The following is a 25,196-nucleotide window of genomic DNA, read 5'->3' as shown; positions in this document are numbered from 1 at the left end:
TTCTAAAACAGACATGGCAATGTGACAAATGTACATTAACCTCGAAACTCTCTGACTTACCTGTGACTCATTTATAAATTAGTTATTTCAAATCAAAGTGTATTTATATAACGCTTTTTACAACAGATGTTGTCACAAAATAGCTTTACAAATGATCAAGTCCAAGCTCTCAGGGAGCAAGCCAAGGGCAACAGTTCTAGACAAATCTCTCTAGAAGAAGAAATAAGGGGAAGAAACTTTGAGAGGAAGCAAAACTCAAAAGGGGGGCCCATCCTCCTCTGCTCAACAATGGTCACCACAATAATAACAATTTAAAAAGAAAAATAAATGTAACAAATTAAAAAATAAGCAATTAATGTCTAGTCCAACTTTCTAGAGGTCCTGTTCTTGTCCCAAGGTGTGCATTCCCGGTGTGTTGTCTTGTATGTTGATTCACTATGATGATCTGATCACAGCAATTGGTGCAACATCCAGGCCCCTCTGAGTCTGTCAGCGTTCAAAATCAGATTTATCACCTCTGGTTTGGTGTCAGATAAAGTAATAAGAATCACAGTAACACTGCTACTAAGCCAGTAAGTGGAGGGGCCATAATTGTAAAAATATGTATACAGTTCTGGTTTGACCATTTGAGCAGTAACTGAGTCAGAAATCAGACTTCAAAATGCTGTTCTCAATTTAAAGAATGTACGATGTATGGTAGCTAGGTCTGACATTGAGGATTTTAGAGGGGATCTCATTTTTTTAAGATGGTGAATTAGAGAGTAAGAATTTTAGTGTATTTGATCTTATAGGATTTAATGTCTGTACTGGATCTGAAAACCCCCTTGTCCTGTAACAGATAACTTTATTATATATCTCTAGGATTAGGTAAAACCATGCATATTAAATGCAATATGTTTTAAACCATTTTATTCTTAGATTTAGTGCTTAGATTTTTGCCAAGGCCCAATCCCCTCTCATTTTTCCTCCTACCCCTTGTTTTCAAGTGTCATCTTGCCCCTTGGGACTGAGTTACAAAGGGTAGTGGTTGAAATCTTCCCCCTTGCTTCTGCTTCCATTTATCAATGATTCACAAGGGATTCTGAGACATTTCACACTCAATTTGGAGTGTGACTCTGAAAATCTTCAGTTTGGAGGGCCATTTAGCACTAACAGTGCACCCTAGCCCTCTATCGGACACCCAACCCTTACTTATGAGCACCGCATATAGAGGGCCAGGGTTAAGTGGTAGGGTCAAGGGGTGAAATGTGATTGGGCCCAAGTGAATGTGTATGAGGCACAGGAACATGGGAAATAATGATGTTTCTGTGGACCACAATGACTGGATTTAGAACATCTGTGCTAGCTGAGCTGTTTTTAAAAAGAAACACACGTGGCCTGAGCGAGCTGTTAGTCGTGGTTTTGGTCCTTGTGGTTTTAACCAGCGCTTTTTAGTATTAAGTGTAACGGCTCCTAGCAAAGGCAGAGTCTAATTATAACTGATCACCCAGGCTCTGTTTAACTGGCTTGTCAAATGTCTTTCAAATATATAATAAATAGAATAATACAAATATTTACACTTTATTACAAGAAAAAAGGATTTGTGCTGGAGGGGACATCCGTAGTTTAAAACACCATTCATTACAAAAAAAACAACCCACTCTATTGCTGATTTTATGTATTTATGCTGTATGATGTTTGCTGTATTTATGTATTTTATGTTTATAAAGTGTTATGGCTACACTATAAGTAGTGTATTCAGTTTTTGTCCACCAGTAGACTGACTGTGTTACATGGCTGCTTTAACGGCAAGTTGTCAACAAGGAGGCTTTTTCAGCCTTCAGGTGGCTTCTCAAGCCTCCTCTTTCTTCCTCCACAGACACCCCCACACTGAAACCACAACATGCATGTCTGGTTCACAGCGGAACCAGGGGCCCTGTGGGCTCAGCATGGTGACAATGCTGCTGAGTTTGTGTATTCTCTTCACTGAAAGTGAGTGTAAAATTCTCTTTTAATGCTGAATTGCATGAAATTGTACATTTATTTGTTAATATAAAAATGTTATTTAAGCGAGCTGACTTTTCAGGGAACTGGAAAAATATTTTACTTAACAAATAATTATTAAATATTTCTGCATATCTTATGATTCCATCTTATGAAGTCTGTGTACTTTTTAATATAGTTAAAATATAATTATATATTTTCTGGTATACGTTTCTATAGACTACACTGTAGTAAAGTGTAGAAGACAATTACATGTTATTGCTTTAGTATGTCTTTGTCTCCATGTGCTTTTGTATGTTTTAGTTTGTAGCTCCTCCCCTGCTCTGCCCCTTGACATGTGTCTCATGTGAGTTTTGTCTCTTACCCCTCCCACTAATTGTTCCCAGATATTCTCTGTTTGTCTCCTGCTGTATAAATATCCTAATGCAGTCTGCAGTCATGGTCAGTGTATGACCCTACTTTCATGTAAATACTTGTGTCATGAAATAACTCAGCTCAGTGAATACATCAAATATAACATACAAGCAGTGTTCTTAATTTTAGTGGTGTGAGAAAAATATGGTTTGTGGACTAAATCGTGGTAGAAATGTATTTGATAAGTGTATGGCATCTTAATGTGAATATGTGCAGTTTTTAAAATCAGTAAACATTTTGCTCTCCATACACCTTATGAACGCCCCAGAAGAAGGAGGAGACTGTTCTGGTCTGAGAGCTCAGGATGTCTGACGTCTGCTGTGGTTTCATTTCTCACAGTTCCAAGCAGTGGGCAGTGGGTACCAGAGCAGAATCTAAAGCCCATTTTAGACCAGAAGTGACAACCGTGCTGCTTCTGCACCTCTGCAGCTAAGCTGTGGTCACACACTCACAAGCTCAATTTTGTTCTAGTCTATTTCTTGCCTTATACCATGACAGGCTTATCAGTGGTTTCTAGCTAGAAATAATACAAAATACTACATTTATTCTGTAATGTGTAGTTTAATAATCAAAACAGCACAACTCTGACTGCTGGGTCTATACTAGTGTAAAATTGGGATAAAGGATTATGAAACACAGACTAAAACTAGGACTAGGCTCCAATGGCAGGTCCAGTTTGACTGTAATTTAGTACAAAATAGGTTTAGTATGAGTAGGACTGGTATGGTTACTGATAATTTGGGGAATATTGTGTACTGTGAGGAGAGATGTCAGTACTTCACTGAGAAAAGCGACTGCTCATGTACTACCCAAACCATGTCTATGTTCAAAGGCTGATTAATAGAGTTTATCAAAATTCAAATAGGTTCTTATTATGAGTAATGCAGGTTTTTGTTGTTTGTTTTCGACTCATTCAGTAAATCCAGAACTTCATATTACTCACAAAAAATCTTAAAGAACCTTTCTACATAAGCAATGGTCCACAACAAATTATTGTGAAGCGGAAACTGAAAAATCACCAAACAAAAAGCAGGTCTGTAAACTACATTTTAAAACTATAAACTTAGAAATAGGAGTTTGAGAATAGAGTGACAGGATAATACTGTTTGTTTCTCTCCTCTACATCAGACTCCACCCCCTTTGCTTTATAATGAGCATGTGTGTCTCCTATATGGTTTCACAGATGCAGCATCATGGTCAATGTGGGGTTGCAAGTAAGTAAGTAAAGCACATTTCACACATTGCACCCAGTGTACCCAGATTAGCAATACATATGTGAGGAGGAAGAGATGTATGCTGGGAACTCTCACATCTGTAAACTGGTAACTGTTTCCACAGTGACATCAGTGACAGTGTGTGTGTGTGCGTGTATGAGAGCATGTATTTCTGAGTGTGTGTGTGTGTGTGTGTTTTGGGGTGGGCAGGGGTGTATCACTTTTGCAGGTTTATCACTTTGTACATTTACTATGTTTGTAAAATTATGTCTTTCTCCAAGTGCTTCAAATGTGGTTCTGGCCATCACACACAGCAGTGTGTGTGTGTGTGTTGCGGATAGAAGTTTGTCAGAGTTTCATTTGAATACACTTCCTCTCCACTATAAGTGTTCTTGTGAAGTCATTCAGTAGACTGTATTGAAGAGTGTGTACGGTGTGTATCAGCAGTCCTGCTGTAGCTGTGTGTAGTGTGTGTGTAAGTCAGTAAGAATGCAGGTGTGTGTTTATCTGCTCCTTGTGCTCCACGCGGCTGATGGTGAGTGTTACCTTCTCTCTACAGGTGTTGTCATCCTCATACATTCATTTGCACAAAGGAATTTATATCTGGGATCAGCAGAGAGCAATAGCTCATCACTTATCCCAGATTCGGTCTATCGACCAAGATATGTTTGAAGTCCAAATTTTGCCTCTTTAGTTTAGAACAAAAGCTGTTAAATGTTAACGTTGCTAACAAACACTGTAAGTCAACAGCAGCTCAAATATAGCCTTCGTAAATCTATGCCCACAAACTTCTCTCAAGCCGGTCAAACCGCACCCAAGTGTTAATAAATATCTCCCAGACTAGTCGGTGTGTCGTATAACTCACTGTGAACTAGACAAGTGAAGAAACACATCACCGGGAAGCGACCTGGATGAGGTTTGAGGACATGTAGCTCGATATCTGACTTATTTACAAATCCTGTTAGCTGTCGTTGCTGTTGGCTTCCAGTGTTTGTTAGCAATGTTAGCAGCTTTTGTTCTACACTAAAGGAGCGAAATATGGACTCCAAACATGTCTTGTCCACCCGGGTTAAGGGAGAATAAAGTAAATTTGTTGACTTTATTTGTTAAGTGGCACTGAAATCTGCGCTGTGGTTCGGTCCGGTACAGAGTAACCGGTGCTAATTACTTGCTAATTGCTAATTAGTTACTTCAGACCAGCATAAGGTTCCTACCTTATTGTAGGGACATTACTAAGACTGACAAAATTAAGAAACAGAGTACAGAGTATTGTCACTCTTACAAGAATTATTTTGCTCTATAAGTCTATGCATTGTTTTTATAAATGTATTAGTTTTTTTTTTTTCTTTTTTTTTTGTAATGTGGTATGTGAAATGTGCTCACTTGTTTATGTTATTTATTCCTCATTTGTTCATCAATTGGTCAGGAGGCTTGGACAGCCCATGCTGCTGCGCGCGCGCGCGCGCACACACACACACACACACACACACACACACACACACACTGTTTCTGTTAGTGGTATTTTTTCCTCACTTGTTCATTCTGTATATGATGCAGTTCTTGTCCACTACCCACTTCTGTATCCAGCTGCCTGTGACAGAGGTCACACCTCATTGTGGTTGACTGTATATATGGTGCAGTCCATTACATGTGGTGTATGATGTGTGTGTTTGGTGCCTCTGTTTGTTTGCCCAAGGTGGGGGGTGGGGGTGGATTTGGGGGAGACAGTGAGTTTTGATCTCATGAATTTTGACATACAAAATGTCACATGCTTCCTGAAAAAGCAAACACTTCATCCAAACGATTTCAACTCTTTCCAAAATGATATTTTTGCGACAAGCGTCTACACTAATATAACATTAATGGCTTTTTGTACATGGCAACTAGCTTGTCATAGTACTCATACATACACGTATTTTCACAAATATACAGACTATGTATGCATATTCAGTACACATACACCATAAAGTAAAACACAATTACAAGGGGAAAGTTCAATTTTTTGCATGATCATTACTGCAAGACACATGCTGTATATACTGTAATACATAGAAGATAACAAAATAGGCTTGTAACAATGAAACAAAAATTAGGTTGCATCTTGTCTCCTGCATGGGTTTGGCTACAAGATCTTATCAACATCACAGGTGATGTGTGGCCAGACAGTCAGGGGAAGTGCCATCTGGAGTGACGTATCCACCCCTGACATGCTCCATCATCAATGTCACCACAAGCTTCCTCCGTCACCTGGAGAAGGCGTATGTGTATGTGGGGTTGGTGATCATGGACCTTCCATGCTGAAAAGGAACTCCTCAATAGAATTTAGGAATGGAGGGTGTGGTGGAGCGTGATGCACAACAAATCAGGAGTGTTCAGTGTGGAGCAGAGCAGCCTGGTGGAAACTTACCTTGTTGCAGATGACAACAAACCTGGACTGCTCTGGTGCAGTCCCCTAGTGATGGGGAAAGAGTCTGTTGTGTAGTGTGTGGAGGAAGGTGATCATGTGGGCAGTGTTGTAGGGACCAAGAGTGACATGATAATGAATGCCATCACTCTGGCTAATGGCTGCACACATTGTGATATCACTCCCATGCTGCTCAGGGACCCTGACTATAGTTGAGTGACTCAGATTAGGCTGGACCCCTGCTGAGCTTTCCTGAAACACAACACATGCTTAACCATATGATCAACCAAAGTGTCCCAGATCTCATCCGTGATGGTTCCTTGTCTTCATCCGCTTCCTCATCCTCTCTGTCAAATACTGGCCTCCATTGATATCCAACCAATATAGCTAACCTGTGGCCTCTTTATATTGCTCAGGCTCTGATGTCTTATGGTACAAATCAATCATAAGTGTCTTCACTTATGAGTCCTGGGTTTGGTTAATTGATACATCCATTTATCATTTGCATTTGAGGCTTTTCTATAAGAAACAGGTATTTCTGTTTTAAAGTAGGTGTATAATATAGAGAATTGTGTTTAGCATATTGGAAAAACGTGTTTTAGAATTACAAAATGAATGTAAATCAGAGAAGGTACTTGTTTTTGTATAGCAGGTCAGTAGACAGGCTATATGAGTTATTGGTTTGTGTCTTGCAAAAAACTATAATACCATAAAGACAGTGTAGTTTCCCAGCATGTATGTCTTCCTCCTCGCATATGTACTGCTACACTTGGTGCGCTGTTTAACAATTTAGCAATACATAACTAACACACCTAACACAAACATGCGCACGCGCACACACGCATGTGCATGCACACACACACACAAACATGCACTGCTGCTGCAGTGACCCACATATGAAGGACTTGGGAAAAAGACATCATTTTACACACACAGTAAATGTCCATTCAAAATAATACTTGTAAATACAAGAACCCCCACCCAGATACACTCTCACACACGCATGTACATGCTTCCTTTTTGGGTTAGTGGGCTTACAATTCTGCTGTTTTGTTCCTCTCTAAGCCTGTGAACAACATGAACGCCCATGAAGACACACATCCATGTGTTATTTATTCCTCACTTGTTCATTCTGTGTACGATGCAGCTCTTGTCCACTACCCACTTCTGTATCCAGCTGCCTGTGTCAGAGGTCACACCTCATTGTGGTTGATGGTGGTACAGTCCTTTACATGTGGTGTATGATGTATGTGTTTGGTGCTTCTGTGCGTTTTCCCAAATACGGAGTGGGTGTGGGTTTGGGGGAGAGACTACAGTGAGTTCTGATCTCATGAATTCTGACATACCCATCAAATCCAAGACAGTACTACGCTATACTACCATGGAGACCTCAGGAGGGGCGGAGCTCACTACCTAAAGGATAAAGAGTTGGATTAGTTTTGAATAAATACATTTGGCAAGACAAGTGGTCCAGATCCCATTCCTTATGGTCCATATTTGGAATCTAATCTATAAAATATCCCATTTTGAAATCACTGCTTCTCTGATGTCATGAGAACCAGCTCATTTACATATCTCCACCTCTTCGGCCTACAGCAGTTTAACCTCTACCACCTACATTGCAGTTCTCAGACATATTTCAGATCTTAGTGCTTTTTAAATGAAGCACAGGGTAGCCAATCAGAACAGAGCTCATTTATCTTGCATTCTAAAGGTACAGCAACAGAAATGGGCTGTTTAATTCTTAGGGATAAGGAGATGTTAGAAAATAGTTGTGTAAAGCTGAATTATTATCTGACTTTTGCTGGAAGATCAAGCCACACAAACATTGTAAGAGGACACCAAAGAAAACTATAAAAGAAAGGATAAATGTAGGATATGCGCCCCCTCTAAAGGCGTTTAGTATTTGGTGAGATGGGAAGGTGAGTGGCTACAGCTACAGCTGAGGAAGCACCAGGGGCTCCTGTCTGGGTCTCACTGGGCAGCCATATGCAGGGCAGCTGTGTACAGCACAGGTTCTGAACTTGGCTGAAGGGTGCAGTTTCAGTACCTTGAACAGCAGTCAGACTGTCCTGGAGCTGAAAGATGTTTGGTCTGTGGTATTGGTCTACAACTCTGAACACGTTTTACTAAAGTCCGTCCTTATTCAATCCTTTTTATGAAACCTGCATCTCTAAGTACAAACCCCATCTCTAGGGAAACATTGAAACAAAAAATGACAAAAAAAAATTAGCAAAGCATTAGTCATTAGATTAGAACATATTCCATCACTGATACACCCTGATCAAACTGGTTTCATCAAAGGTGACACTCAACCATTAACATGCGTAGACTACTTTACCAAATGCATTACACTTCACTCCACATATTACAAACTGCTATAGTCACACTGGATGCAGAGAAGGCTTTCGATAAAGGAAACTGGAAGTTTTTCTCCTCACATTGTGTAAAATCCTTTATACCACACCAAAGGTCAGTACTAATGCAATAACATCAAATGTCACAGAGGCACTAGGCAAGGAAGCCCACTCTCTATTCCTGTTCTCAATTTTTACATTTATACATTTTTTTAAATTTTTTAGTATGTTTGCTGTTTTTGGCCCTTTTTTTCAGTTTTTATTTTATTTTGTTGTTGTTACATTGTAGTGCACACTAGCCCACAGCCTAAATTAGTTATGCTACAGATATTCATCATCAAACAGTCTACCTCTAAAGTGATCTTTAGATGGTTGCCATTATCAGAAACTCTTGTAATTAGCAAATGTGTTTAGTGATGGTCCAAACAGTCACAAAGGAGCCACAGAGCCACCCTGGACATGGAGCACAAGCCCCTGCTGACTGCTTTAGTGATTCTGTCTCAATGGTAGATCTCTCAGCTTCTCTTAAGTAGTTTTTACTTCAGCGTATGACAAATTACAACATGATCATAGATGTCTGCATTCCACCTGTACTTTATGAATAATATGAAAGTTATCAGACAATCCTCAGGTTTACCTGATTAAATGAGCAATGTTTATTTTGAGCAGCATGTAGTCTAGAGATCTTCTTGTCTGATCTCTCTAATATTTGCTAAGCTATACATTCAGTTTGGCCTTCTGATCACTAAGTGCAGGTGTGAAATGATGTGACCACATCACTGTGTAGCACTACTTCTTACTGCAGGATCACTTTCCTGAGGATGGGGACTGAACACTGGGCAGCAAAGGAGGAAGTGATGACACTAGAAAGACACTGTTAGATTTAGTCTGTATGTAAAAAGGAAGAGGAGGATTAATTTGTTTTGCACTTGAACACACTTCCCCTCTACTATGGACATTAGTGGGTGGTGAATTTCATTGGAGTTCTACAGAGAGAGCTGTAGAGTTCCAGGTCATAGTTGTGTGGTGATTCCCACAGACAGACTGTAGTCTGATCTGCAGTTTTCAGAGCGTTCAGTACACTGTAGTTTTGTAGAGTGTATAAGATGTGTAGCAGCGTTACTGCTGTAGCTGTGTTTTTATCGGCAATGATGTGCAGACGAAGTCCTGTGAAGCGTTTGAGGTTCTTCCTTATTGTACTGCTAAAGGATTCGAAGCATCGAAAGCTTTTGACAAAACAGCGACACCTGGTGGTTTTTAGAAATTATAGCAGCCATAGATTCAAAACTGCGCAGCTCTAGAAATAACACTGCACCGCCATCATATTTAATTTTTTTAATAGGTTTTTTGATGATCAGTAATGTTTAGACATACAATTTCTGAATTAACTTGTTTAAAATCATTTTTCCTTTTTATATGAAAACGCAGCATAGTAAAATGTTGCAAACTACACAGGGAGAGAACGGGTTGACGGTATGAAACATTTGTTCTCCCTTTTAGCCTCTATATTTTCCACATTTCCAATTTGTTTTATAGCTTATAGAACAGTACCAAACTTAGGAAACAGTCTCACCCTCATCCTTGCGTAGACGGCAAACACAGAGACTACAAATGAGATCTAAACAAACAAAACAGGAGTAAGGAGCAACACAGGTTCTTATCACAAACTAAATGAAAGACAAACACTCTTACCATGACAAAGCGCAACCAACACCGTCGCGAACTAACCAACAACCGAGAGAACCATATTAACGACGGCGTCATGAGAAACAATAACAGACAAACACGATACGTAGGGACGGGGTTTTATAAGACTATAATCAGGGATAAATTAGAAACAGCTGGAGACAAAGGGGAGGAGACAGGGACCCATAGAGAATGACGAAAACCCGGAAGTTACTAGGTTGCCTGGGAAACGGGGAATGCTCCGGTCTGTAGACGCGACAAACTGATACAAGCTCCGGGACGCTGTGTGATCTGAGTTTCGATGCCTTAGTATCAAACGTTATATCACTCTTTGGTTTCTGCACAGTTCTTAGATCGTTCTTCTGCCATTTTGTGGTGTTCCGTTTAGTTTGCATCATTTAGTAACGTTTGACGTTATGTCTACCTGTTTTGGAAATAAAGAATTTCGTTTACACATGTGCGTCAAGTCCTGCCTCCGCTTCACATTATCGTTCTGAAAACTGCACAGTGTGCAGATCATTGAGAGAGAGAGAGAGAGAGAGAGAGAGAGAGAGAGAGAACATGACAAGATGAAGTGGGTGGCCAGGGCAGGAATGCGAGGGAGGGAGAGAGAGAACAAGAACAAGCCTAAGGGAGAGATTTCTCCAAATGTACCTCTTCAGCCCATCAACTCTGCTCCAGCTCCACTCTCAGCTCTGCTCCAGCATTAACGCCACACGGTTCAGAATTTCTTTACAATCTTGATTGTTCAACAGCAGAGTTTGTCCACCACTGACCAATCAAAGAGTGACCACATACGAGCAGCATCCCTGTCATACCACATCCAAGAGGAACCCACAGCTCATAGAAGAGTGATTTGCAGTCCTGAATAACAACTGATAAATAACAATATGTATGCAAGAGACCACAGATGACCACAGCAGTTGGGGCAAACAAGATCAAGACTTCATAGATGAGAGTTTGGCCTACACATATGAATATGTTATACTATGTCATTTCAACCAAGAAAATCATGTCATGATAAATGAAGTTGTAGCTCAGTCTCTCTCAGTGTGTACATTTCTCAGCTACCTTTATGAGTGCGTTATGGAATTTGTAGTTCATGAAGCATTTATGTACAAAGTCTTGTAAGTTTGCGTTTTTTTTTTTTTTTTTTTTTTTTTTTTTTTTTTTTTTTTTTTTTTTTAGCTCAGTTTTGTAGCTGGTTGGGTTGAGTCTTTAAATTAGAATTTTCTGTAATGTCTATGGAAGTGCTGACCAATATGCTTCCAGATCCAAGACCACTGAATAAATGTGTGGTCACTGTTCATCCCCTATTTAGGTTAAATTTAAAGGCAGCATCAGACACTGAATTTTCAGTGTAAAGTGTCAGTCACACCGCACATGAGTAAAATCTGCCTGGCAAAAAAGTTCATTCACTTGAACAGACAAGAATGCAAAAAATGTGGAAATTTGCTTCCGGTAGTGAGTAATCAGGAGGCAGACAGATAGACTATTAGACACAATTTACCTGCCATTGACTAATTAGATTAGATTAAGAGTGAACTCATGCAAGATGTTTCTTTTCACATTTTAAGAGTAAAACTAACAGGAACAGGCCTTTGGTAATATGTAGATGCTGAAAGCAACAGTACATCTGTGGTGTGAGTAGAGTTCACATTCCTAGAGGTGGAATGATATTCTTACAATGCCGGCTCCAGTTTTGGCTACTAAGCACAAGACATCAATCATGCAGACAAATTGTCCACCAAATATGGAAAGATCCAGTACTCAATTTGAACATGAATGGAACAAATCCTCACTAAGTTCTCATGGACTGCATTGTGGGTAATAAAAATGCTCTGAAAGTAAAATACTCCTTTAATCATCTGTTAAAGTCTTCTTGTTCTAAAGCCTCATGCAGCCTGTTTTAGGCCCCTCTCCACTGCAGTCTAGCTCTTCAGTCTCCACCAGCAGGGCTTTAGTGAACTCTGCTCATAATATGGCAGGTTTAGCTTCACCTGCTATTTTCATTAGTAATAGAAAAGATCCCTTTGACCCGTTGAAGTAGTTTGGGTGTTATAGAGAAATGAACTGACCAAACAGCACTGAGGGAGGTCATTTTAGGTCACTCCCACTGGCAATCACATTTTGTCTCTATGACAACGGACTGAAACGTTCAAGTTACAATGATGACGTTCTCACTTATGATGTGAAACTATCTGCTAGATCACTGACTGATAAAGAAGAAAGAGGACATACCAAATGACAATGTATTAAACCCTACAGGATCACTATATATGTGAGTGAGAATGTTGTCATTCTTACTTATGTGTGTCTGTGTTGGGGATAGACGTTGGTCAGAACTTCATCTGAATGCACTTCCTCTCCACTATAACTGTAGTTGTCATATTATTCAGTAGAGTAGTTCTGAAGAGTGTGTGTATGGTGTGTATCAGCAGTCCTGCTGTAGCTGTGTGTAGTGTGTGTGTAACTCAGTAAGAATGCAGGTGTGTGTTTATCTGCTCCTTGTGCTCCATGCTGCTGATGGTGAGTGTTACCTTCTCTCTACTTCTGTAGATCATCAAATATCTACTCAGTAGCTACTTTATAAGAAACACTGAAAACATCTATAGGAGTTCAGTTAGAGACGACATCTCTGACCACGTATAAAAGGCACTTTAAAGGCACATGTGGACACTAGTGCCAATGGGTGATGTTACTGTTTCTAATAAAGTAGGTGGTGAGAATAAAATTGTGCGTGTGTGTGTGTGTGTGTGTGTGTGTGTGTGTGTGCGCGTGTGTGTGTTGTATATTACCTGAACATGTAAGGTAGAATTTAAGATTTGGTTATTGGGCTGCTTTCAGTTGTAAACCAAACCTTGAACACAATGTGTCATTGTGGTGCAGTTATATCTAATTACATATAACCCATGCATATCGGATTCAGTGCTCAGACTAGAGCATAATAATCAGAGTAAAGTAAGTAGTCAGTACATGGTTGTATAGTAAATGTTACTCTGAACAATCACAAATCTCTGTGTGCTTGAGATAGTTAAGCCATGTTAAAGAGAAAAGAGATGAAAAGAGTAAAGAGATGAAACTCAAATGTTGGGACATGCACATGAGGGGATTGATGGTGAAGGTCTTCTACTGGTGTGTTTCTGCAGGCTGTACACTGGAACATCAGAAGATCACAGAGATCACTGCATACGCAGGAGACTCAGTACTACTGCCCTGTTCCTGCACAGACCCACAAATCAGACCTGAGAGTTTCACCTGGCAGAAACACCAAAACTCCAGTTATACAGACCTCTCCAGTGAGAGTGAACAGTACAGAAACAGACTTCAGCTGGGTACTGCTCACGCTCCAGGAAATCTCTCTCTACTCATATCACACCTGACTGAGGAGGATGAGGGAGACTACAGGTGTCAAACTAAAGGGAATAAACACAAAGACATCAAACTTTATGTTTCAGGTAAAATATTATTCAGAAACACAGACAAATTAAAATCTCCTAAGTAGATTTCGCCTGGTGGATCTCCATCATGAACTTCGCTTTTCAAACATACATATAAATGTAATATAAATACATTCACCACACACTTTATTAGACACACATACATCACATTTTACTAAAATTCAAAAACAGGACATTTAAAAATAGAGAAACACCATTACATATTTATCTATCTAACATGTGGACCACATTATCCTCAGATATTAGTCACCAGACATCCTCTGTCACCAGTCTAGAAGAGTTAAACACAACTAACATACATTTCACCTGCCCTCACTGAACACTTTCAGTACCTCTAATAAGTGAATGTGTAGGTATAATTACAGACTGTGTCCACCTGGTGTCTTACACAGTTTGTGTGTTACCCTGCACGCAGGATATCACTGGTCAGTTTCTGACCACAGATGTCCCATTATATGTGGATACTGAACCATTCTCCACACGTCAGTCCCACTACAGTGCTGGAGGCTTGGTAGTGGGTGTTGTACTGGTATGAGTGGTTCAGGTACAGCAGTGTTACTGGATTCAGTGCTATGGGTAGGTTGAGAGTGTTCTGACAGTGAAAGATATCCAGCCAGCAGTGGTTCAGTGGTCAGACACTGACCATGACTGGAGTTGGAGGATGGTTAACACTAACTGTGTATTACACCAGATGGGCTAGAACCACTGACTCTACAAGATTCTTCTAATCCATTTATATTTTAATGCATGTGACAGAGAGCATAAACTTGCATAAATTCTGTAACAAAAGGATGTTAAACATTTCACAAATGGATTTGTTTTGTCTTCATATGATGGTTCACAGAATAATGTCACTGGTTGTACAGGTTACTTCATAACAGTAGTGTAACATGTCAGTGTTTCTGCTCTCTCTAGTCTGCAAGGATGTTGTGAATCCTCCCATAGTGCTGAGTGGATACGTGGGAGGGTCTGTCCTGCTGCCCTGTTACTGCACTGAACTGCTGGCCAAGCCAAAAACCGTCAGATGGAGTTTTATAGAAGAATCTAATGCCATCTACCCAACTGACCAGACAAACCATTACACTGATAGAATTAAGCTGGTTGCTGCTCCAGGAAATTTCTCTCTATTCATATCTGGTCTGACTAAAGAGGACGGGGGACAGTACAGGTGTCGCATCAGCAGTGATTATCTTATAGAGGTCAAACTCCAAGTAACAGGTAAACCAACCTCTTGTGTATTTAATGTATGAAATGTTGTTGACTGCATATAGTGACTGATCTGTACCAATAACTACTGTACTACATAAAACAAAAAATCTATCCAGCAGCAGGATCTGCAGTTCTACTTCTGTCTGTTTCTAGTTACAGCTTCTGTTTGTATTTGTATTTCATGCCTGTAGTTAATGACTCTTGTCTTCTGTCCTGTTTAGGTTCTAGTCAGTTATATACCCATATTACACATGACTTGTTTAGTTTCCTTATTTAGTTACTACTGTTCTCATTTGCTCTAGAGAGAGGGGGAGAAAGAGAAAGAGGGAGAGAAAGAGGGAGAGAGAGAGGGAGAGAGAGAGAGAGAGAGAGAGAGAGAGAGAGAGAGAGAGAGAGAGAGGAAGAGACTCGACCCAGGAGCCCCTAATTCATTCACTCCCAAAAAGAGAGAGAGAGAGAGAGAGAAACGGATAAATGGAGAGAGAAGGAGGGAGGGGGAGAGGGAGAGATAGAAAGAAAAAGAAAAATAAGAGCAGAGAAGAGTCTCCTCTCACAGCTGGTGCTGTTCATTAACACACACTAACACTAACACATCAGGACCAGTCCGAAGTACAAACAGACCAAACCAAATTATTACACTGTAGCAGACGACCTGTACACAGTGACTGACATTAAACACAGAACCACGTTGACAAAGTCCAGACTCAGAGAACACAGCCTGGCCGTCCAAACCAGCCGATATAAATGTCATGGCTGCCCAGAGAACAGAGACTCTGTCAGCAATGTAAATATGACACTGTAGAGACAGAGCTGCACTTCCTCACTGAATGTGAAAAATTCATCCAAATATGGCAAATTTACTTTACAAAATCTGAGACGATCCACCCCAACTTTAAGTGTCTGTCTAACACTGAAACTGCCTATCCTACTGGGCGAAAAGAAGGAAAGCAGCGCTTTAGCTGGGTGATACATATCTGCCTGCCATAAGATGAGGGACAGTGATTAACCCACCCAAACACACACACACACACACACACACACACACACACACACACACACACACACACACACACACACAGTTTATAAAAGTTACCTAACTATTTATTTTTAATAAGTATTTATTATTTTCCATCCTTATTAGTTTTTTTTTTCCTTTCTTTTCACTTCTTCCCTTTTACTTCTTCCAATTATTATTATTTCAGAACAATTACAGTTCTTCAAGTTCTTTATCGTAACAGAATTCTTAATTTCCATAATTGCAAAGGTTGTAATGTTGTGTAATGTTCATGTTATAATACTGCTTTGGCAATACTACAATACTATAGTTGTATATGGTCATGCCAATAAAGCTTACTGAACTGAAATGAACTGAGAGAGAGAGAGAGAGAGAGAGAGAGACTCGACCCAGGAGCCCCTAATTCATTCACTCTCAGAAAATGACTGAAGGACACACTGCACCTACAGAGCCCTGCAGCTTCAGACTTAGTCAACGTATCACCACCACTGACACACAGAGAACTGAACACGTCTGCTTGGCCAAACTGTACATACATCAGTTCTGTAGTACAAAATCTAAACATGTTAAATACATAACAGCCCTGAACCCTCATTACTTATAATTGATCACACTTTTCTATTCTTGCAGAGGCTCCATATAAACCTGTAAATCCTTCTCCAGTGGACACTGACACATCAAGTCCAACAGCTTCAACTAAACCTACTACTACAATGACGTCTCCAAAAGGTTATAAGACATTCAGTCCATCCACTTCCAATGGAGGTAACACGCATTGGTTTAACGAGTGTGGGGCAGGATGCAAGCGTGACTTAGCCTGGTTTGATGCGTTTTTGTTTTTAATGAAAATGAAAGCACACATGAACGTACTGTGCTAATGTTGCATACACAAGGTAATACAAGCGATTAAGGCAAAATAACACATTAGGGGTTGTACTGGATTGGGCTTTATAGGGTAAATAATGAGGGTGAGACTAGACCCAGGTGACGGGGGTAAGTGAAAGGGGAAACACAGGACCCCTGTGTGAGGGCATGAACCACACAAAGCATGTGGAGGAATAAAAACAAACAAAGGAGCACATGGGGAGGAGGATGGTGGTGAGAGGTGTTACAGTAGCACCCACACCCCCCTTAACACGGGGCTCCTGTGTGATGGTGGTGAGGGGTGTTACAGTAGCACCCACACCCCACTTAACACGGGGCTCCTGTGTGATGGTGGTGAGAGGTGTTACAGTAGCACCCACACCCCCCTTAACACGGGGCTCCTGTGTGATGGTGGTGAGGGGTGTTACAGTAGCACCCACACCCCCCTTAACACGGGGCTCCTGTGTGATGGTGGTGAGAGGTGTTACAGTAGCACCCACACCCCCCTTAACACGGGGCTCCTGTGTGATGGTGGTGAGGGGTGTTACAGTAGCACCCACACCCCCCTTAACACGGGGCTCCTGTGTGATGGTGGTGAGAGGTGTTACAGTAGCACCCACACCCCCCTTAACACGGGGCTCCTGTGTGATGGTGGTGAGGGGTGTTACAGTAGCACCCACACCCTCCTTAACACGGGGCTCCTGTGTGATGGTGGTGAGGGGTGTTACAGTAGCACCCACACCCCCCTTAACACGGGGCTCCTGTGTGATGGTGGTGAGAGGTGTTACAGTAGCACCCACACCCCCCTTAACACGGGGCTCCTGTGTGATGGTGGTGAGGGGTGTTACAGTAGCACCCACACCCCCCTTAACACGGGGCTCCTGTGTGATGGTGGTGAGGGGTGTTACAGTAGCACCCACACCCCCCTTAACACGGGGCTCCTGTGTGATGGTGGTGAGGGGTGTTACAGTAGCACCCACACCCCCCTTAACACGGGGCTCCTGTGTGATGGTGGTGAGGGGTGTTACAGTAGCACCCACACCCCCCTTAACACGGGGCTCCTGTGTGATGGTGGTGAGAGGTGTTACAGTAGCACCCACACCCCCCTTAACACGGGGCTCCTGTGTGATGGTGGTGAGGGGTGTTACAGTAGCACCCACACCCCCCTTAACACGGGGCTCCTGTGTGATGGTGGTGAGGGGTGTTACAGTAGCACCCACACCCCCCTTAACACGGGGCTCCTGTGTGATGGTGGTGAGGGGTGTTACAGTAGCACCCAAACCCTCCTTAACACGGGGCTCCTGTGTGATGGTGGTGAGGGGTGTTACAGTAGCACCCACACCCTCCTTAACACGGGGCTCCTGACGTGCATAACAGTTGACAAGGGAGCCTGAGCCCGGCATCACACAGCAGGGTCTGGGGAATCTGGACAAGGACAGGTGGGAAAGGAGGAAAAAAAAGGGGAAAGTCCATCGGGTGAGGGGTGGAAACAGGACTTTGTACCACAACCAGAGACCTGACAGCAGGCTGGACAGGAGACGAGTGGGTTCCAGCTTGGGCAGCGGGATGGACGGGAGCCCGGCTGAGAGTAGGAGCACAGGATACGGGATAACAGGAACCCAAACCACAGCTGGGATTGGGACAGTTACAAAGACAGGAATGGGGACAGACAAAGGCAGACACTGGGATTGGTAGAATAACAATGAAAGATTGTCAATTCCAGTACAACAGAGATGTTACAGGAGGTGAAGTGGGTGGCTAGGCCGGGAATGAGGGAAAGAGAGAGAGAGAGATAGAGAGATAGAGATAGATAGAGAGAGAGAGAGAGAGAGAGAGAGACACTAACAAATGCCTGGAACTCAAGCGCACACTGACAAAACAAGTCCAACAGCTTCATTCTAAACCTACTACTACAATAACATTTGAAAATGGTTAAAGGTTTTTTTCCGAGAACAAATGTAGTCTTAATGACATTGACAATGTCAACTTTTATTAATTACTAATAATATTATCAATATTAATCAATATCAATATTGTCAACTCTCAGTCAAGTATAATGCCAAAATTTGTAATTTCAGATTGTAGCAATACAGAGACTCATTCATGCTCCATCCTCTTTGTTTTTGTGCCAAAAAAACATTTGCATTGAATGCTTGTTATGAAATTCATACAATATAATATTAAAAGTGACAAATAACACATCAAATTTTAATTCTGCTTCCTACATTCCCACATGCAGGAAATGCAGACAATTCTCCAGTATACACACGTCATGTCATCTTAGCTGGTGTGGGGGGTTTACTGCTGTTGATGGGATTAGGAGGAGTCATCTGCTGGAGATACAGAGGTATACACACACACACACACACACACACACACACACACACACACACACACACACACACACATACACATACATATATACATACATACATACATACATACTTACATACATACATACATACATATCTATCCACATCCATCTCACACTGAGTTCATTTTGTAGTTCAGAGATGTGAACAGACGGTGAGCAGAGAGGGACAAACAGGACAGAGGAGAGATCAGCAGACACAGGTGAGTGTCACACATCCATGTTATAATATCAGTGAACTCTGATTCAGTACACAGATCTGTTCTACAGTGCCAAAGCTTGGATCAGGAATCTGACTGTTTCTGCATGAATGTTAAACCCAATGAAAAAGGCATGCAGGTACTGGTGAGAGGTTGTGTGTATCTGAGAGTATGGAAGAACTTTAAGGGTTCTTGTGTACACAGAGAACTTCACTACAGTCTCTTTGCACACAGTTGATTCCGAATACTAAATTGTGATGAACAGTTTGACATCATCCAATATGCAGTAGTTCAGCAGAGCAGTTCTTATTTGTTTAATATTCTGTAGTTTAACAGAGCAGTTATTTGTTTAATATTCTGTAGTTTAACAGAGCAGTTATTATTTGTTTAATATTCTGTAGTTTAACTGTTATTTGTCTAATGTGCTGTGGTTCACCAGCATGACAGTTATTCACTTAAGACTTTTGCAGCATGTGGCTCTGCTAGAGATGATGGGCACTGCATCATGCAAACAGGGTTATCCTGGCCATCTGGTATAAGGGAAAATAATGAACATTTTATTTTGTGCCGACCAATCCCTTTAAGTGGCACCAGAACGAGGCAAGAAACCTTCGGTCTGACTAATTTTCAAGATCTTGCCAGTAAAAACTCATTAATTAAAGAAAAAGTGATCCACGTACATTTATCATTAGTATTTAAAAAGGGCAGGTGATGTATGTATGTGGTTACTCTCCTCAGCCACTTTATTAGGATCACCTTTACACTACATCATTATCTTCTAGCTGCGTGTAGTTCCTCAGGCTTGTGTATAAACTCCAGACACACTGCTGTTCTTGTTACACACTCATACATGCCCTAAAGACACTACCACTGCAGAGACACTTGTTCCTTGACAGTGGTCCACCATCCAGGTAGGATCCACTCAGCAGTGCTCCAGTGGTCACCCAATAAACAGTGGTGCACACCTGTAAGATAGGTGCACCTATTACAGTAAAGACTGACTTCAGGTGAATGCTGGTTATTCCTTTTTTATAGTGGCTAGTGATTGATTACATGTTTGTGAATGAATATAAATCAGATTGAATGGAAGCCTATTATGTGTAGGTATAGAGCAGGGGTCTAGGTGTAAACACATCTGCATATGCGGATGTGTGCGTTAATGTGTACATAAGTTGTCTCATTTGCCTTGTTTGGTTTTCTACAGGAACACTGTAATGTAGTTTATTATAAACCCAAGTATTGTATTATAATGTATTTTACTGTTGTATAAATGCAACATATTTTTTCAATATGTTATGTATTAATAACTGTAATAAACCACACAACAGTGTGGGCATTATTCTGTATGCGTGTGTGTTAACATTTTGTAATTTTGATATTTTCTGCAGGATGATGTGATGTATTCTACTGTAGCCCATATTAACACCACCAGACCAGCACCCAGAGAAATGGATAATGGAGATAATACAGAATACGCCAGGATCAAACTAAATTAACAAACTTAAATTCACACACGAGTGTACGTGCACACACACACACACACACACACACACACACACACGCACACACACACACACAGACTTTTATTGTATGGTATCTAGCCAATGAACTGTTATGTTCTTCTGTCTTGGTTTCAGTGCTGTCTTTGTATAATTTGCTGTATCTATTGGTAATTACTAATTAACTGCTAATTAGTTACTCCAGGTGTGGTTTCAGACTGGCATAAGTTAGGAATTGTAGGTGGAGGACTAACAGTGACAGGGGCAGGACTAAGACTGATAATATTACAGTGTAGCCACTCCAAGAACCAGAGTACTTGTGTTTCATTCCTTTTGATTTTATCTTCTACTTGGGAAAGGAGGCTAACTGCTAAATCTAAATGTTAAATGCTGTAAACGTCAATTAAAATGTTTTCAGTCTGTAACTATAATTGTGATTCCTACAAGTATCATTTCCTACAAGTATCATATGTCTGCACAATAATAAAAACAATTTATTATATTTATTACATTATGGATTTTTTCATCAGAATGGTTTTTCTTCATTTTATTTGTGTATCTCTGTTGAAGCATTTTCGGATATTTAATCTTTAAATTGTAGCACATTTTTATGTTAAGCAGGTCATTTTATAGTCAAATGCCGTCCGTTGTCTGTACACATCACTTCCACTGTGAGAGTCTATTGCTGTTTCATAAATAAAGAGCCAAAGCAGGACAGAGAGTTGTGGTTTCTGTTTATACCCACTGATAACCACATACATCATGAAGGTGTGTGTGGTGCAGTTCACTGACAGCTGTTGGATGTCACTGTCTGTTACTTTCTCTTTAGGACCGAGGTTGAACTCCAAAGTAGAGCAGATGGTTCTGCAGAATTGTACACAGTGTGAAACCAGATCAGTGACATGGAAACAGTCTCACTCAGACTCGAGCAAAAACACCAAATGTGAAAATCACCTTTTATCCCAAACAGGCGACTCGGGTTCAGTTCTTGGTGTGAAAGGGTTTATATGTAGGCTGGTCATAGGAGGTGGTTGCTTAGGGCAGTAGAGCTGTGTTGAAAAGGTTCTGCAAAGTGAATTTATTTTGCTGTTGTAGGTGAGGGAGTTGGCTTGCTACAGCTTTATATGACATTATTACCAATATAGTTATACTAAAATATAAATATTAGGAGTGTAATGGTATGTATTTTTATCCCAAATCACCCCATACACATTACAGTTCAGTGTATGCAGTCATACGGAGAGTACACAGTAGCCTAAGTGTGAAGGCCGATGAACATAATGTGGAATCAAACTTCACATCTGCGATTTCCACTCCAAACCTTAAGCTATAAGCTATTAGCAAGTTAGCAACATGCGAGGGTAAATGTAGCTCAAGCTCGTTAGCAAAATTTACTGAATCATTAACACTATGACCTGTTTCTTTCAAATCACCTGTGTGGGAAAGTTTCTCAGTGACCTGAGTGGTGGACGAGGACAGTATGTTGGTGTTGTAGGGTGTGTGTGCAAAAACACATTCTAGATTTATTTGGGTGAACTAGAACCATAACCTGGCTAGTTTTAGCCAATTAAAAATATGATTAAAATCTTTGTTCTTCAATTTTGGAATGTATTGTTACCAACTGACCATGTCTTTGAAAGTGGGATCACAGATGATTTTGTCTAATTAGACTTCATAGTGTATTTGTATAAAGACAAATAGAATATTAATTTTTTTGTTATTCACCAGTGTTCTAATCTTATTTGAACTGTTCAAAACTCTTAAAAGACGAGCATCTTTACAAGCAGATAAAGTTAAGGCTACACCTGAAATGTTAGTCTGTTACCGATGAGGAACTGAGGGTACTTAGTAAGTCGGATAAAGTGGCTCTACTGCCTCCTGCTTATTAACTGGAGCTACGTCTTTCCAATTAAATGTTGTCCTCCTCTGCTAAAGACTAACAGAAGAGCACTACGTTACAGAATGCAAACAGACAAAATCGTTGCATGAAGTAAGGATTATTTAAGGCAGTAAGTCAAAAAGTCAAAAGATATTTCAGAAAATGAAAAGACAGGTTGGGGAAAATAAAGGCAAAAAAGAAATACAAAATAAATTGGTAAAAAGAGCTGGGAAAAGTTAAAGAGTAGGGCTAATTTTGTTGGAGTGTTTGGCACAGGACAAGGTGCTTCTTACAGCCTGCCATGCTCGTCTGAAGAAGATGCGTACTCTCTTCAACTTCTTGTATTGTACTGAGCCTTTATATTTAAAACAAAAGTAGAATTTTAAAACTGTGTTCATGGAGTGGATGTATGTAAACTCTGATTATTGAAGTGGTGCTTTGATGTTACTCACAAGCTGGGGTGCTCTCCACTTTGGGTGCCTGAAATCATTAAGATTGCGTTTGGCTAGTTGTCGAACAAAATGCAATCGATTATGTTATTTGGCAGCGAAATCACAAAGGGGGACACCATTTCGGGGACTGGATGACAACCATTGGTCATATAAAACCTTCAAATGGACCACACACTGTGCGTCCAAAAAGTAATGCATTAGGGCTGAACCCCAAAGAATCTTGAAATGTGACGGATAACAAATAGGAGCAGAGGAACACCTTCATCCCAATCTTTATCATACTCAGCACAGTAAGACCTCAGCATATTTTTGAAAGTTTGATGGAACCTTTCCAATGCACCTTGAGACTCAGGGTGATATGCACTGGAGAAGTGGTGTTGGATCTTTAACTCATATTTTACTTGGGCAAATAGGTTTGAAGTGACATTAGTCCCTGTTAGATTGGATACATTTAGGTAGGCCAAAGGTAGTACAGAACTTAATCAATGCTTTAAACACAGCTTTAGATTTATGTGAACGAAGGGGGAATCGCTTCTGGGTACATAGTGGTGGTGCACATTAACGTCAACAAGTAACGATGTCCTGCCCATGTCTGTGGCAGGGGACCTACCCAATCTATGAGAACTCATTCAAAGGGTTCACCCACCAAAGGAATTGGAACCAAAGGTGCAGGGGGAATAACCTGGTTTGGTTTCCCAACAAGTTGGCATGTATTACAAGACCGACAGTAATTCACTACGTCTTTTCGGATTGACGGCCAAAAGAAATGTCTCAAAATCCGCTGTGCAGTCTTTCGCACACCCAGATGACCTGACAATGGGTGATCATGTGCTAAAAACAAGATATGGGCACGGTATTTAGCTGGTACCACTATTTGCGTCACTGTGTTCCACTCTTCACTAGGGTGAGTCAAAAACTATTTCCACATTAGCACTTCGTTTTCAAGGTAATACTCACTGGTATATCCTGTAGCTTTTTCTCCTTGTTTATCTATGAGGGTGAAGCAATGAAAAGGGTGCTGTCTTCTCTCTGAACCACAGCCAGCTCCTTTTGTGACATGAGATCGGGCATCTCAGGATCAGGAACAATGGGCACAACTTTTTCTTTAGGCGCTGCAAACACAGGTGCATCACCACCTACTGGCACATCACACATGAATGTTCCTTTCAGGGGAAGCACATCACCAAGTTTCTGTGCCTGAGCACAGGTCAAAACACAAGCAGGAAATGTGCCTAATGCCTCTTGTGTAGACTCACTAACCTCCACAGGATTCTCTATTACCTCAGGCATAGGGAACACCATACCAGTGGTCATATCATTACCTAAAATGAATGATACACCACGGATGGGCAGTTCAGATTGTACCGCCGCTTTAGCTGGCCCTGAATACACACTTGAGCATAGGTACAGATTATGTACAGGGAGCCTCATAATACTTAGTCCTACACCCTGCACAAACACATGGTTACCACTATATGTGTCTGATGACAATGACAGCACACTTCCCAATATCAGTGATACAGCAGCACCAGTATCCCTTAATCCCGTGATTGGCCGTTGTCCCTCATCATTAGTGAGAGACAGAACCTTGGAAAATAAGGGGCTGAAAAGCAGGTTCTAAACATTCAATTGTATCTGAGGGTAGAACACTCATCGCATTTATTTTCTTAGCTGCTCTTGCTGCCTTGCACTGTAGGGTTGGACAAGATGCAATGATGTGCCCTTTTTCATGACAATAGAAACACTCCCTTGTGTCCATTGTAGGAGAGGAAACAGGTGCTCGTGGTGGTTTCAGGGTTTTGTGAGGACTAGGACTAGGCAGAGTTGTAGTTGTATAGGTACACAGAGCAAACTCAGTTTTGTGAGTTAGAACATTCATCCGCCATAGTAGCAGCAGATGCCACTGTGCTCGCTTTCTACTCATTCAAGTAGACAATTCTTTCTGGCGGACAATTTTTAAACTCGTCGAATGTTTTCACACTACTTGCACTACATCACTTCTCAAATAAACAGGTTTTCTCCCTTGCAAACTGTATGTGTCTGGTTGGGGGATTTTCTCAAATGCCAAAAATTCTACCTATAGGCTTCTGGCACCAATTCATAAGCATGCAGTATTGCAGCTCTCACAACATCATAGTTAAAGCTCTGCTCTAAAGTTAATGATGAGCAAACCTCTTGTGCTTTTCCC

At 41.0% G+C, this 25,196-nt stretch overlaps 1 long non-coding RNA gene across 1 annotated transcript; it reads left to right on the top strand.

Annotated features, from left to right (window-relative positions):
• The first annotated feature begins 18,210 nt into the window (after positions 1-18,210).
• On the top strand, positions 18,211-21,149 carry LOC145660148 (uncharacterized). The gene is made up of 3 exons (XR_014126323.1): positions 18,211-18,954; positions 19,114-19,181; positions 20,567-21,149. It is a non-coding gene; the product is annotated as an uncharacterized LOC145660148 (long non-coding RNA).
• Positions 21,150-25,196: the final 4,047 nt, after the last annotated feature.

This window comes from Electrophorus electricus, chromosome 2, assembly GCF_041902795.1.
Source record: "Electrophorus electricus isolate QZ-2024a chromosome 2, ASM4190279v1, whole genome shotgun sequence".
In the NCBI taxonomy this organism is placed as follows: domain Eukaryota; kingdom Metazoa; phylum Chordata; class Actinopteri; order Gymnotiformes; family Gymnotidae; genus Electrophorus; species Electrophorus electricus.
The sequence above is the reverse complement of the archived record's forward strand: the minus strand, read 5'-3'. Positions and strand labels throughout refer to the sequence as shown.